The sequence below is a fragment of the Pimephales promelas genome, chromosome 18 (genome assembly GCF_988280905.1).
Source record: "Pimephales promelas chromosome 18, fPimPro1.hap1.1, whole genome shotgun sequence".
Lineage (NCBI taxonomy): Eukaryota > Metazoa > Chordata > Actinopteri > Cypriniformes > Leuciscidae > Pimephales > Pimephales promelas.
Genome location: NC_142786.1, coordinates 25,004,718 through 25,017,664, shown reverse-complemented (window position 1 = coordinate 25,017,664; position 12,947 = coordinate 25,004,718). Strand labels below are relative to the sequence as shown.

Sequence of the window (12,947 nt, the reverse complement as noted above, 5' to 3'; positions counted from 1 at the left end):
ATCAATCTGTCCCTGAGTATGTCAATCCATTGTTCAACTCCATATAAGCATACATACGAAGTCAGCAGCACTAAAGTCCCAAAGCTTTCCAGGCAACATTAGAAACACTATACTAATATCATTACTGAAATGCACTTTTTATTGATTTTTTTTCTCCCAGTCTGCGCTAGATCGTAAATAGGGACCTGAAAAACAAGCACATTACATCTAATTTGATGAAACTGCTCCTTGTGACCATTCAGACGTTTCTGTCAGCACTGATTTCAAAATTATTCAATTGTATGCACAACTTTTAATGGTTTATGAAATTCATGCATCTTTTATTGTCTTCAAACTATTCGTATGAGAATCAAGCTTATTGGAAATCGTTGGAGCCGAGCTGATTTTTTTTCGCATCAAAGCGGACGTAAACCAAAAGTAAACTCGCAATCATTTCATTTTTAATTGACTTGATATTGTCATTTTATTGCGCTTTTCAATGTTCTCTCGATATGCTTTTGTACTTTATACTTGAGCATGGTTCTTAGGGCTGTTTTGTCAATTTCTATTTTAAATTCTTTTGTTATTGTTGTTTTTAATTCAATAATTGTGATTAAAGCCGTGCTGTCAGCACCTGAAATTAACATTTACCACTAACCATGAATTATAGCAGGAAAAAGATGTCCATGATTAAATAAATTGAATAGACTTTAATCATCTCTTATTATTAAACGGCCTTGATTCGGAATGGTGTAGAGAGGGAAAGTGAATGACAATGGGAGAGGTGAGGGGTTGAAAGCTTCTGGAGAGGGAGCAGAGGCTCACATCAGTATCGTATCATGGCAACAGAGACAGATGGAGAAGGGGTGGAAGACGTGGGTGTCAAAAAAGTCCATGCTTTTCACCGAGCCTGGGTTTAGTCAGCAAAGACACACTTCGACGGATAGACGCACATACGCTCAGAGAGACTCACACGCTCATTCGCATTCAACACGACACAAGCCGCCAACTTAGATAATGAACTCTGAGTCACCATCTTCCCTGACCATCACCAATTCTCTGGAACGTTCTTAGGAAAAATAGTGACATGAAGAATGAGAAAGAATGTGCTTGCTGTTGAACCCCACCAAAAAAACCCATCTACATTTACAATTAAAACCGAAGCCAAGCAGCACTGATTGTTCCTACAAATTGTTCCTAAATTTGTTCCAATAAATCAGTGCCAGACACGGAACAAAATAGCAGACTAGATGTTTCCACTTGAACTCTCAAAGATCCGAGGAAAGAAAATGAAGAAAACAACATACTGCAATGAATTTAGATGGACTCGTTTATTTAAAAAAAAAAAAAAAAAAGACTATGATGCGATCATGTTACTATTCTAGGCTACTTCTAAGGGTTTTTCTGCAACTGTACTTTCATGACTGATTATGTTATTATATATTTGTTTTACCAGATATATTTGTATATAATGCATATAGAACATACACTATTTGTGTAAAAGTGTTTGTACAAAGTTGTGTATGTTTTTTGTTTCTCTTTTTTCTGGTATGACTGTTTGTGTGTTCCTTCACAGCACTGTTTGCTCTTCCCTGCATTGTGAACCAGCTGTCCCCTCGAGGAAGCATGTCTGAGGAAGACAGAGAGAGAAAAGAATGGAAAGGCAACTAGGGCTTTCAAAGTTAACATGTTGGGGTATATGATTAATTACATTTGCTTGTCAGGTGGAATTTAACATCAGGAAATTAGCATCATCAAAGCTGAACAACAATGAAATGTCAGCTATGAGTCAAACACAGCAGGTCAGCTGCAACACAACTTGTCATATGCAAGTCCATAAAGTGTTGGAAAAGTAGTTGATATGTTCTTTAATTATTGTTTTGGCGCGAAGCAACCTTTCTTGAAAGAAAGAGCCAACTATAAATCATATAAACTATATATTAAAGGAGTTCACTTAAAAAAACAAAAAACTTTTGCTGACAATTTACTCACCCCCATGTCATCCAAGATGTCCATGTCATTCTTTCTTCAGTCGAAAATTAAGGTTTTTGATGAAAACATTCCAGGATTTTTCTCCATATAAAGCACTTTACTGGTAACCAAACGGTTCAAGGTCCAAAAGACTTACTAAAGAGTTACAGTATAAACTGTTCAAAGGACTTTAAACGATTCCAGTTGATGAATATGGGTCTTATCAAGCGAAACGATCGCTCATTAAAAAAATAAATAAAAAATGACTCTCCTGTTCAAACTCGTTCATCAAAATGAACTAATCTTTTCCCGAGTCAATTCGTTTATTTCTTTCGTTGAATGAACCAATTGACTCGGGAAAAAGATTTGTTCATTTTGATATACAAGTTTGAACGGGAGAGTCATGAACGCGCATCTCAGGACAGAGCAAGACGAGCATTTGTGCTCATAAAACTTAAACGTTGTTATTCATTTTATTAAATGAGCAATCGTTTCGCTTGATAAGACCCTTATTCATTGTCTAGAATCGTTTAAAGCCCTTTGAACAGTTTGCAGTTTGCACTGACACTGTCTTTTGGACCTTGAACCGTTTGGTGCCCAGTAAAGTGCATTATATGGAGAAAAATCCTGGAATGTTTTCATCAAAAACCTTAATTTATTTTCGACTGAAGAAAGGATGACATGTATATCTTGGATGACATGGGAGTGAGTAAATTATCAGTAAAATTGTAACTTTTTTTTTCCTTTTTTTTTAAGTGAACTACTCCTTTAACTTTATGAATCATACAAAATTATGTTTTTGAAAATGTAAAATGAAGAAAGTTTTCTGTGAGGGTTTTGTGTGTGCATGTTTAAATAAATACATTATATATATATATATATATATATATATATATATATATATATATATACAAATAAATACAGTAATATAGCAATAACATTTTAAAGGATCTTTGTTTTTAAATAATAAATATTTAAAAATTACTGAGCCAAACATTTAAAGGGTGGAGCATTAACATTTAAAATCTGATTGTAAGGTGTTATCCTGAAACTATTTGCACATATTATTTTGTTTTATTTCCTTAAAGAAATCTAAATGTGTTAACACATAATCTACAAAAAAAATAAAATAAATAAATACATTTTAAAAAATCCTAATTACTATTTTAATAGACTGACTGCCCTAAATAAACACTATGCATCTAATATCAAATTAGCACTGTTGCACGAAAATTCAGGCTTTTCCTCTTCCAGGTTTTAAAAGCTCATTACAGCTCTTACAACTCCGCAACCCCGTCTCATTTTCTCGAAACACTATGCCGCTGTGGAGTCACATCTCACAAAATGTGTCTGAAAATGGGAAATCATTTAGTTCATAATGAAAACCATTTCTGAGCCACATAATTAAGAGGGCTCTCTTTTAAAAGGGACACATGATTAATTTGTTTCTCAGGAAGCATGCGAAGGTAATTAAAACAATGACACTTTTGCCCCAATGAACTTGTAAAAATCTTCCTTGTACATGGCTTGAGGGATGATGTGCGTTGTCGGAGCTCGGGGCTGGCCGGTTCGATATCATTCTTCGCTTTAGTTATGACCTTACGCTCATTTAATTTAGCCAGAGAATATTTATGAAGCATGAACATTTCTGAGGATTTTTTGCTTGTCGTCAGCGCCAAAGCCATTGGTGGTCATAAGTTTTTGAACGTTAACTTAAATTACATCACTTTTCCACTGCCCTGTGAAATAGGATATGAACCAAGACAACTGCAGTGGTACTTCCAGTAGTATTTCAATCCATAATGGAATTATATAAAGGAAAAGCAAGGTATGTTTCATACAAAATGATCCAGTATCCTCAAAATACATGTTAAAGGAACAAAATTGGCAAATTGTGTTGTTCCTATGGAACATAAAAGATAATGTATTCTTGACCATACAATGAAAGTCAGTTGGAAGATTTAAGCACTTACTTTCATTGCATGCACAAGTATATTCTTCAAAAAACATATTTTGTATAACACAGATCCACAGATAAAATTCATTCAGGTTTGAAATGACATGAGGAGGAGTAAAAATATGACAGTATTTCATTTTTGGGCAAACAACGCTTTCAGACCTACGCTTTCTGCAAATTTGTCCCAGAATTTGCTGCATACGAAGACAGGAGATATCACAGGCGAACCATCAAATTTCTCAAGAGCGGAAATGAAAGGGGGTGGATATAGATTTGTGAGGACCAGCAATTAAGATGAATTGAGACAGGGGAGGGCTGAGATCCCAATAAGAGCCTGTCGTGTAATTATACTTGCTCTTTGCTTCTATTCGAGTGGATCCAAAGATCTCAGGCCTGGTGTATTTATGAGAGGCCAGTGTGGCGGTAGGGGGCACTTGGAGGTAAAGTGTCATCCCTGCTCGACAGCTGCGACCAAATTTATCCACATCTGGATTTATGAGAACGGGCAAGCGTCCCTAGGGCTGAAACCAAAGGAGGGAAGTCCAGGAGAGCGAAGACAGACAGGAGAAGTCATGAGGAACCGACCCCGTGCTACGATGCACGTTCTGATGATAGCTGTCTCGCCGTTGAATGTCAGAGACTCATCATGCCAGCAGAATTTCTCATCCCTTGAGAAATCAAGCTCAATGAGCTCTATTCAAACATACTCAGATGCAACAAGAGGAGAGGAGGGAAGAGGTTTGAGAAGTGTGAAATGGAGGATTAAACAGAGGTTGCTATTCCAGGAACTCTGCGTGGATGTTTGCGTGGTTTCATAAGATGCCACTTTAGAAAAAGCCATACCTGAAGGGCTTTGACGCCTCGTGCTCCCTATAGACCGCAGCCAAGGAGAGGTGTCTGGGGTCCTGGACATCAGAGACAGTGGGAGAGGAGGACTCTGAGAAATTTGGCTGAAAAGATAGCCAAGAGAACGGGGAGAGAGGCGACTGGAGAATGGGATTTTGTGAAACTGCTAAAGGGAACAGGTAACGAGATTTGGAGGGAGAGAAATGGAGAGTCTCACAAAAAAGGATGGAGGCAAGAAATGCGAATCTCTTCCATTATAATAACCCACCTCTGACTCTCGGTAGTGAGACTCCTTGCTTATCTCATCTTCAACCCAGAATAAAACCCATTTTCAAGCCTTAGAAACAATATAAAGAAAGGTTACCATGCCCAACATCCGTGACACCCCTAGTTAGAGCGAGGCCGAGGAGGAGTATAAAAATGCATGACGTGCCACGGTCCCGCGTGTACCATCCTGATTGTCAGGCAGCACAGAAGAGCAACAGATATCAAGCTGTGTCACAGTAATTTGGTGCAACAGACATGGCGAAGGATAATCATGTTCATGAATCCATCTCATTTTAGTACTTGATTTTGTTATGTAGGTCTTCCTTTCTGTCCCCGTTCTCTTTTTCTTTCCTGGATTACAGGCATTTTTGACATTAATGTCTCTTTAGGCTAAACAGATTAAGGACTGTAATGACTCTCGACAGTGCCTGCGAGCACTTGAGTCACATATTTGAGCAGGGATGGCAATTTTGGATGAAATGTTCCTACGACGCCAGATACACCGCAATGATAAGTGCCTTGTCTTTTCTCATCTGAGCTGGATATCAAGGCTGCAAACCCTCTTGCCCCGGGGGAAGATGTTTAAGCATTGAGATGGGGGCTGTGGCTTAGACGCCTCTGCTCATCTATGCCCACAAGTTCTCGATTTTCTAAGCTGCTCACAGAGAGTTAGAAAAGAAAGTGGTGTACATGCCAAACAACTCTAACTTCCGGGCACAGAGCCTGCTAGCGCTGATAATTCTGCCCCTAAAGTGCAACATTCAACACCCTTTCTCTTCTAAAAACAAGTCAGATGAGAGCAGCATCACACCAGCCAGGACACCAACCAGATCTTTAGATGTTAAAGACAATTAGTGCACAACAGATTGATTACCCAAAGAAGCGACATTCGCATTGAATTAAAGTAACTACTTGCAAATGTGAATAGAAGGGGTAACTATTATTTCTAATATCGCTAGAAATGGACCCGGTCATAAAAATGGATTGAGTTAAATGTGCTGCATGTCATTTCTACTAGTGCCATTGAAATTATGTGTTTACACTTTTTGGAAGAATAATAAACCCATGAACGGCTTACTTTTAGTTGTTTTTGTTTATTTGATATCAGACTATTCCCATTTAAGTGAGTGCACAAGTTTTTACTTCGATGAGCCAATGAAATAAACTGTCTCTAACTAAAAATTAAACTAAAAATAAAATGTATTTTCTAAAAGGAAATATTATTCATCAAGGACGTGGTAAGTGAAAGTGACAGTGAAAGCCATTTATGTTGTCACTAAAGATTTCTATTTCAAATAAATGCTGTTCTTTTAAACTTCTCATTCATCAAAGAATCCAAAAAAAAAAAAATTATCAGAGTTTCCACATTTTTTTTACTAAGAAATGTTTCTTGAGCAACAAATCAGCATGAATGATACCTGAAGGATGATGTGACACTGGAGACTAAAGTAATGGTGCTGAAAATCCAGCTTTGCCATCACATGCAATAAAGATTTGTAAACTGTAATATTTCATAATACTGTTTTTACTGTATTTAAAATCAAACAAATCCAGTTGGTTGAAAAAAAAAATACTTAATAAGAATCAAAAGAACATTGCAAACTATAGGTTTACTAGCAGCCAATTGCTTGGAAAGAAGAAATGAAAATCCCAAGAATAAATGCATTTAGTTCTTTGAATTTCACATTGTTACTTAATGTAACAATACTTTGAAATCGGGGACTTTATTTAGAGATTCAATAATGGAATCTCTTATGTTTCCCCACAGGTTATACTTGCGATCACTTACATTTATGCATGTCCTGATAGCAAGATCGATAAGACAACATTGTTAAATGATACTAAGAGAAGAACAGGAGAAAGTATAAGAAATACATAAAAGATACACGTCACCCTTACCCTTAGAAGATTGATTTTTACAAATTCTAATCATGTCTCTGAAAACCAATTTTTCCGTATTTGGCTTTTTAAGGAGCAGATCAAATTATCTTATTACTATGTGAAGAATGTGATAATACAGTACATGGAGTGTTATTGGACTTGTGATTTCAGAGTACGCCACTGGTTTGACAGAAACATCAATTCTTTTTTTAAACCACCTTTATGTTGAAATAATGAATGACATTTTTAACAACAGGAAATAAAAAGGCACCGAAGAAATTAGGACTTTTTACTGTTGGGTAAAAATAGCAAGGCTGAAGAATTTGTTCCTCTATATATAAAGAGAAAAGGCTTGATTACACTTTGATTTGACTCCTCTTTACCAAGTTAAAACAGTATTGTAAGGTTTAATTTAAAAATGGAAATATCCGACTTTGTCCAGGCTACATATTTTCCTGTTTGTGTCAAAACAAGCGACAGAGGCCTCCATACTTTTTTTTGAGTACATCATTAGACATGAGTATATCATTACTGACTGTGAATTTGCCAGGGAACAGGACAGGATTATTTCAGTAAAAATGCATTTTGTCCTGTGGGGAGATTGCCTACAGAATCAACAAATTTCAAGAAGAACCTATAAGGCAAACACGACGCCACTGATGCCTAAGGATCCACATGCTAATGATCTGAGCCAGTACACCAGACAAACAACAAGCACCAGAGGCCTGCTCATCATCCTCCAAGGCATTAACCCAGGAGAGCTAAACATACTTATAGATGGGAATGTGGAGCTGCCCGTTTCTTTATTTGAGTTTCATTATTTCTACATAATAATTGACAGAATCCAAATGTACAAACAACAACTTTATTTCGATAGTCCACTTTAGACATTCTACTAACTATAAAAAACTTTGCAGTGTCAAAATATGGCACCGTGGATAAGACACATGCCTTTGGTGTGAGACACCCGGATTCGAATCCACAGTGTCCCTGAGCAAGGCACTTAGGCCCTAGTTGCTCCAGAGGCGTGCGACCTCTGACATATATAGCAATTGTATGTCGTTTTGGATAAAAGCACCAGCTAAATGAATAAATGTAAATGTATTCTACTAATCCTAACCCTTATCCTTACCTAACAGTCTACCAATACTCTGAGAGTTAGTTGACATGTATTTGCAAAGTTACTTAAAGTTAGTAGAATGTCTAAAGTAAATTATCGAAATAAAGTGTAAAAAAATGTTTTAAAAAAAAACATATTGTATGCACTCTCAGAAAAAAAAGGTACGAAAGCTGTCACTGGGGCTGTACCTTTTCAAAAGGTACACTTTTGTCCATTTTAGGTACTAATATGTACATTTTATGTGCATATGTAAATTTTTGGATCTAATATGTACATTCTAGGTGCTAATGTGTACATTTTATGTGCTAATATGTACATTTCCGGTGCTAATATGTACATTTCAGGTACTAATATGTACATTTTAAGTGTTGATATGTTCATTTTAGGTGCTAATATGTACATTTTAAGTGTTGATATGAAGAGTTCAGATGCAAAAGCCTCTAAGTGCCATTTGAAATTTTCTTCTAGAATGATAATTTTTATCAAGATTGTATATTTAAGTTCAGTGATTTCACTTAAATGGCAATTAATTGTTATTTAAGTGAAATTACTGAACTTAAATATACAAGTTTGATAAAAAATCATCATTAAAGAAGAAAATTTCAAATGGCATTTAGAGGCTTTTGCATCTGAACTCTTCATATGTTCATTTTAGGTACTAATATGTACATTTTAAGTGTTGATATGTTCATTTTAGGTGCTAATATGTACATTTCAGGTGCTAATATGTACATTTCAGGTACTAATATGTACATTTTAAGTGTTGATATGTACATTCTAGGTGCTAATATATACATTTTAGGTGCTAATATGTACATTTCCGGTGCTAATATGTACATTGCAGGTACTAATATGTAAATTTTAAGTGTTGATATGTACATTTTAGGTCCTAATATACCATTAAGGTACCAATATGCACCCTTAAGGTACAAAAGTGAACCTTTTGAAAAGGTACAGCCCCAGTGACAGCTTTTGTAACTTTTTTTTCTGAGAGTGTGATGTAAAAAAAGAAAAAAAATGTTTAGCTTTAGACCTTGGTAAACAAATGCAAAAAAGCTAGCAGTCATCACTAACAATAACTCATATAAATAGCTAAAGCAATTAAATTAAAATATTATTTGCATGTGTAAAAATGTTCCACTATACAGACTTTTTTTGGCCACTGATAAATAGCTGAATTTCTTGAGACATTGGCCCTCACATCAAACCACTCATTAAAACATCTACAAAATGTGACTTGAGTTCAGTGAAATAAGGAGAACTTGCTAATTAATGGAAACGGTTGACCTTGTTTTCCTATACAGTCTTGGTCTCTTTTCTGACCTCCTCGCATTTGATGACTTGGGAGGATGAAAAATCAGGAGAGAGAGAGAGAGAGAGAAAAAAATACATTACATAAACTGAGAATCAACTGCTTCAAGAAGTTTTCAACAGAATAGATGATAGAAGCCTCCCAGCCAATGCTAAGAATAATCACTTCCAAACAACTCATAAACATTGAGCTCGAAAGCAGCCGTAAGGACTGAGCCATTCTCACCCCTTCCAGATCCAGACCATGGGCTTCTGTCTCGGCCAATCAATCCACACGGTAAAGAGTCTTTTCAGGCTTTAAAGACAAGCTCCACTCATCCGTGGCTCAAAACCTCAGGAGGAAGATCAACAATCACCGGGTCCTAAGTGTTAACTGTGAAAAAGTCTCAACTATCTCTATCAAGAGAGAGCTTGTGAATGAATTAATCTTGTTTAAAGACTGTGAGCTTGTTAAAAATAATTTACAAAAACATAGACGCGTCATATCTTATCATTGAAATACAACAGGCTGTTTTAAAGTGCTATTTGCTCCCTTTGGGTTTTTCTCGGAGCTCTTGTAGAAGAGAGGGAAGAGAAGCTTTGATCCACGCTTAGCGCCCTTCCTCTGCATTTTCATATAATCCCGGTGGCTGAAGCCAGAAGCCCATTTATCTGACACTGCCAGTGCAGGTGGGATCGATAACACCTTGGCCTGCAACTGTGAGACAGTTCCTGGATCACAGCCCCCGTTCCATCCTAACTCCTATTGATCTTCATTACTTCCACAGGACCTCGCTGGCTTTCCTAAACCCTGACCAGCCATTGCAAACCAGCCCACTGTGTCCATCCCACAAAGTTACACCCGTAATACACTAGTGATCGATCAGATAGTTACATTGTCTAATTTGGGTGAAATCTTGATGAAAAGCTTACATTAAATTTTTCAAGTTTGGCCAATAATGACCGATTGCACTTATCTTCAATATCTGAGTTCACAAATTGCGACACACGTGCAATAAATAAATACTTTTTGTATGCGTGTGCCACATTTTATATATTACATTAAAAAGTAAACACAATACTTTGGAAGAAGCTGAAAGGTATATACATTATATCTAATAGGAATTACAATTAGGAGGGAAATATCAAATATTCATTATGTAATACAAAGTAATTTAACACATCTTGCATACTTTTTGTCGACCCAGGATGTCATTCACAACTCCATCCCCCCTCATTCATTTTCACAGTTAGACTTCAACCATCTTTGAATTCAATCTATTCATTATTAACACTATAGCAAGAAATATAAATAATACTTGTTTTCTAATTTTCTATTAAAAAAGTATATAGGGTCACTAGCAACCCGTGTAGTGTAAGTATATATATATATATATATATATATATATATATATATATATATTTAATGTATTTTTTTAATTTAATCTCTGATGACTCAGTGCAATTCACCTCATCAAAGTGGCAATCTCTGATACACAATGATGGAGTGATGTTTGATTCATCAGTTTTAGATTAGATCCGGGTCACTAAAGACCCAAATATGTAATAATGATTGGTGAAACATTCATGCATTTAAAGATTAATACAATATATTATACACACACACACACACACACATAAAGCACTGTAATGTACGTTGTGAATGCACATTAAAGTGAATATCTTGGAATTTGGCTTGCTAGCTCTTTAACTTTCACAGATCTTTAGAAGAAAGTTAAATCTAGCCTTGGTTTCGAAATAGATCTATGTTTACAACATCAGCCAAGAAATATCTTGTTTACCATTATCTGACTATGGCGATGTAGGAAAGCACGTAAAGGTGTTTTAGAACATTTAGATGTGTTATATCATGCTGCTATTAGACTGATTTGTAACACACCTTACAGAACGCTTAACTGTGAACTCTATTCCCTTTTAAAATGGACCTCATTATAGTAGATGGGAAATACACTAATGCACTTTTATTAATGAAGTACTGTTAGGTCTATTACCCAAATATATGTAAAAGTTGCTGCGACCACATGTTAGTACATTTTCAACCTGTTCATCTATCCATATTCGTTTGATTATGAAAAACTGACTATGGATGCTCTGCTTTTAGTTTTGCTGCTACAATTGAATTGAATTTACTACAAAAGTCATTAAAAATAGAGTCATTTATTTCAATCTCTGCATTTAAAAAATGACTTCTGTGTTTAGATTATTTTTCCTTTTATGTTTTATCTTTTTTTCAAATTGTGCAAAAGTTTTCATTATTAATAAACTGATTGTAATCAATACATTTTATCATGCCACTGTTGGACTGACGCAAATCCCCAACAAGGTATAACCATGTTGACAAGGTGACTTTCAATGTGAAATTATTTATGCATTCACACAGTGAGCCAAATATGAGATTGTCCTGCACATAAATCTTGCTTATGAGCCATGACTGTCTGGATTATCACACTCATTCCTTCTTTCAACGTTCATTCAATACACTGGACCCCCCACAAGTTCAAACCTGACCTTATAGTTGTATCAAGGCATGATGTATTGCCAAAGAACCAGCACAACGTGATTTGGTTGCCAGCATTACTCATATGATAGCATGAATGATACCTCAGTTGCATGTGGCACCTGGAGACCCTGATAAAATGATGATGACTTGCACCTAATAATTGATGATAAACCAGTCCACAGCATCTTTATATTAGTCCACGACTGAGACTGCAAGTCATGTCCACCCCTCTCTCCCATCCCGAGACCGCAGCTGTGAATGCACAAGGTGAAATAAAAAGACCAGTTAAGAGAGAGTGTGATAAACAGAAGGCACAGCAAGTAAATGAGAGCAGTTTATTGAATGGCAAAGCTCTAAGGTGCCACTCTTCTTCACCGAGCAAGGCTAATTCAATTCCCTCCCATGTCCCATCAAAGAGTGCTTAAGAGTGTTCCGTATCAAAGCCGTGCCGGAAAACACCGAATGATTGTAACTCAATTGTTACCGGCCCATCATTGATTGCACACTGGCATAAAGTCGAGTATGGAGACAAAAGACTTTCCTGTCCTTCCCTGGACTTTTTAATCACCTTTCTGATGTTTCAAAACTGTGAATCATCCAGTAATGCTAATAAAGCCTGAGGGCAAGTCGACGCTGGTAAAAAAAACACCTCTCAGGTATGAAAAGTAACCAGACTTAAAAAGCTCACAGAGCGGCTCATGTGAAGGGGTGTGGGGAAGTAAGGCAGCACTCCAGTAATTGACATCTAGTACAATGAATAAAGCACTGGGCGGTTTGAGTATTACAATTTTTTTTAGTGGTCCACTGATACAGTATATTGCCAAAGCCTATCTTTCCCAACCCTTTGGTCAAAGTTTATTTCAATAGTCCACTTTAGTACATTCTACTGGGGTGGTGATGGCACAGTGGATCAGACACATGCCTTTGGTGTGAGAGACCAGGGTTCAGATCCACTGTGAGACACCAATGTGTCCCTGAGCAAGACACTTAACCTCTAGTTGCTCCAGAGGCGTACAACGTCTGACATATATATCGATTGTAAGTCACTTTGGATAAAAGCGTCAGCTAAATGAATAAATGTAAATGTAGTAACTATAAGTAACTTTGTAACTACC

The 12,947-nt window shown here is 36.4% G+C and overlaps 1 long non-coding RNA gene across 2 annotated transcripts in view; it reads right to left on the bottom strand.

Moving 5' to 3' along the window:
• The window catches only part of LOC148970991 (uncharacterized), a 116,818-nt gene that overhangs the window by 86,629 nt on the left and 17,242 nt on the right, over positions 1 to 12,947 (bottom strand). Inside the window, exon 3 of one of the 2 annotated variants that reach the window (XR_016147445.1) lies at positions 11,001 to 12,084. The exons of the other annotated variant lie outside the window; for it this stretch is intronic. This is a non-coding gene — a long non-coding RNA (uncharacterized LOC148970991). Of the gene's footprint in view, positions 1 to 11,000; positions 12,085 to 12,947 lie in introns of those variants that run through there. 2 annotated transcript variants of the gene reach the window in all.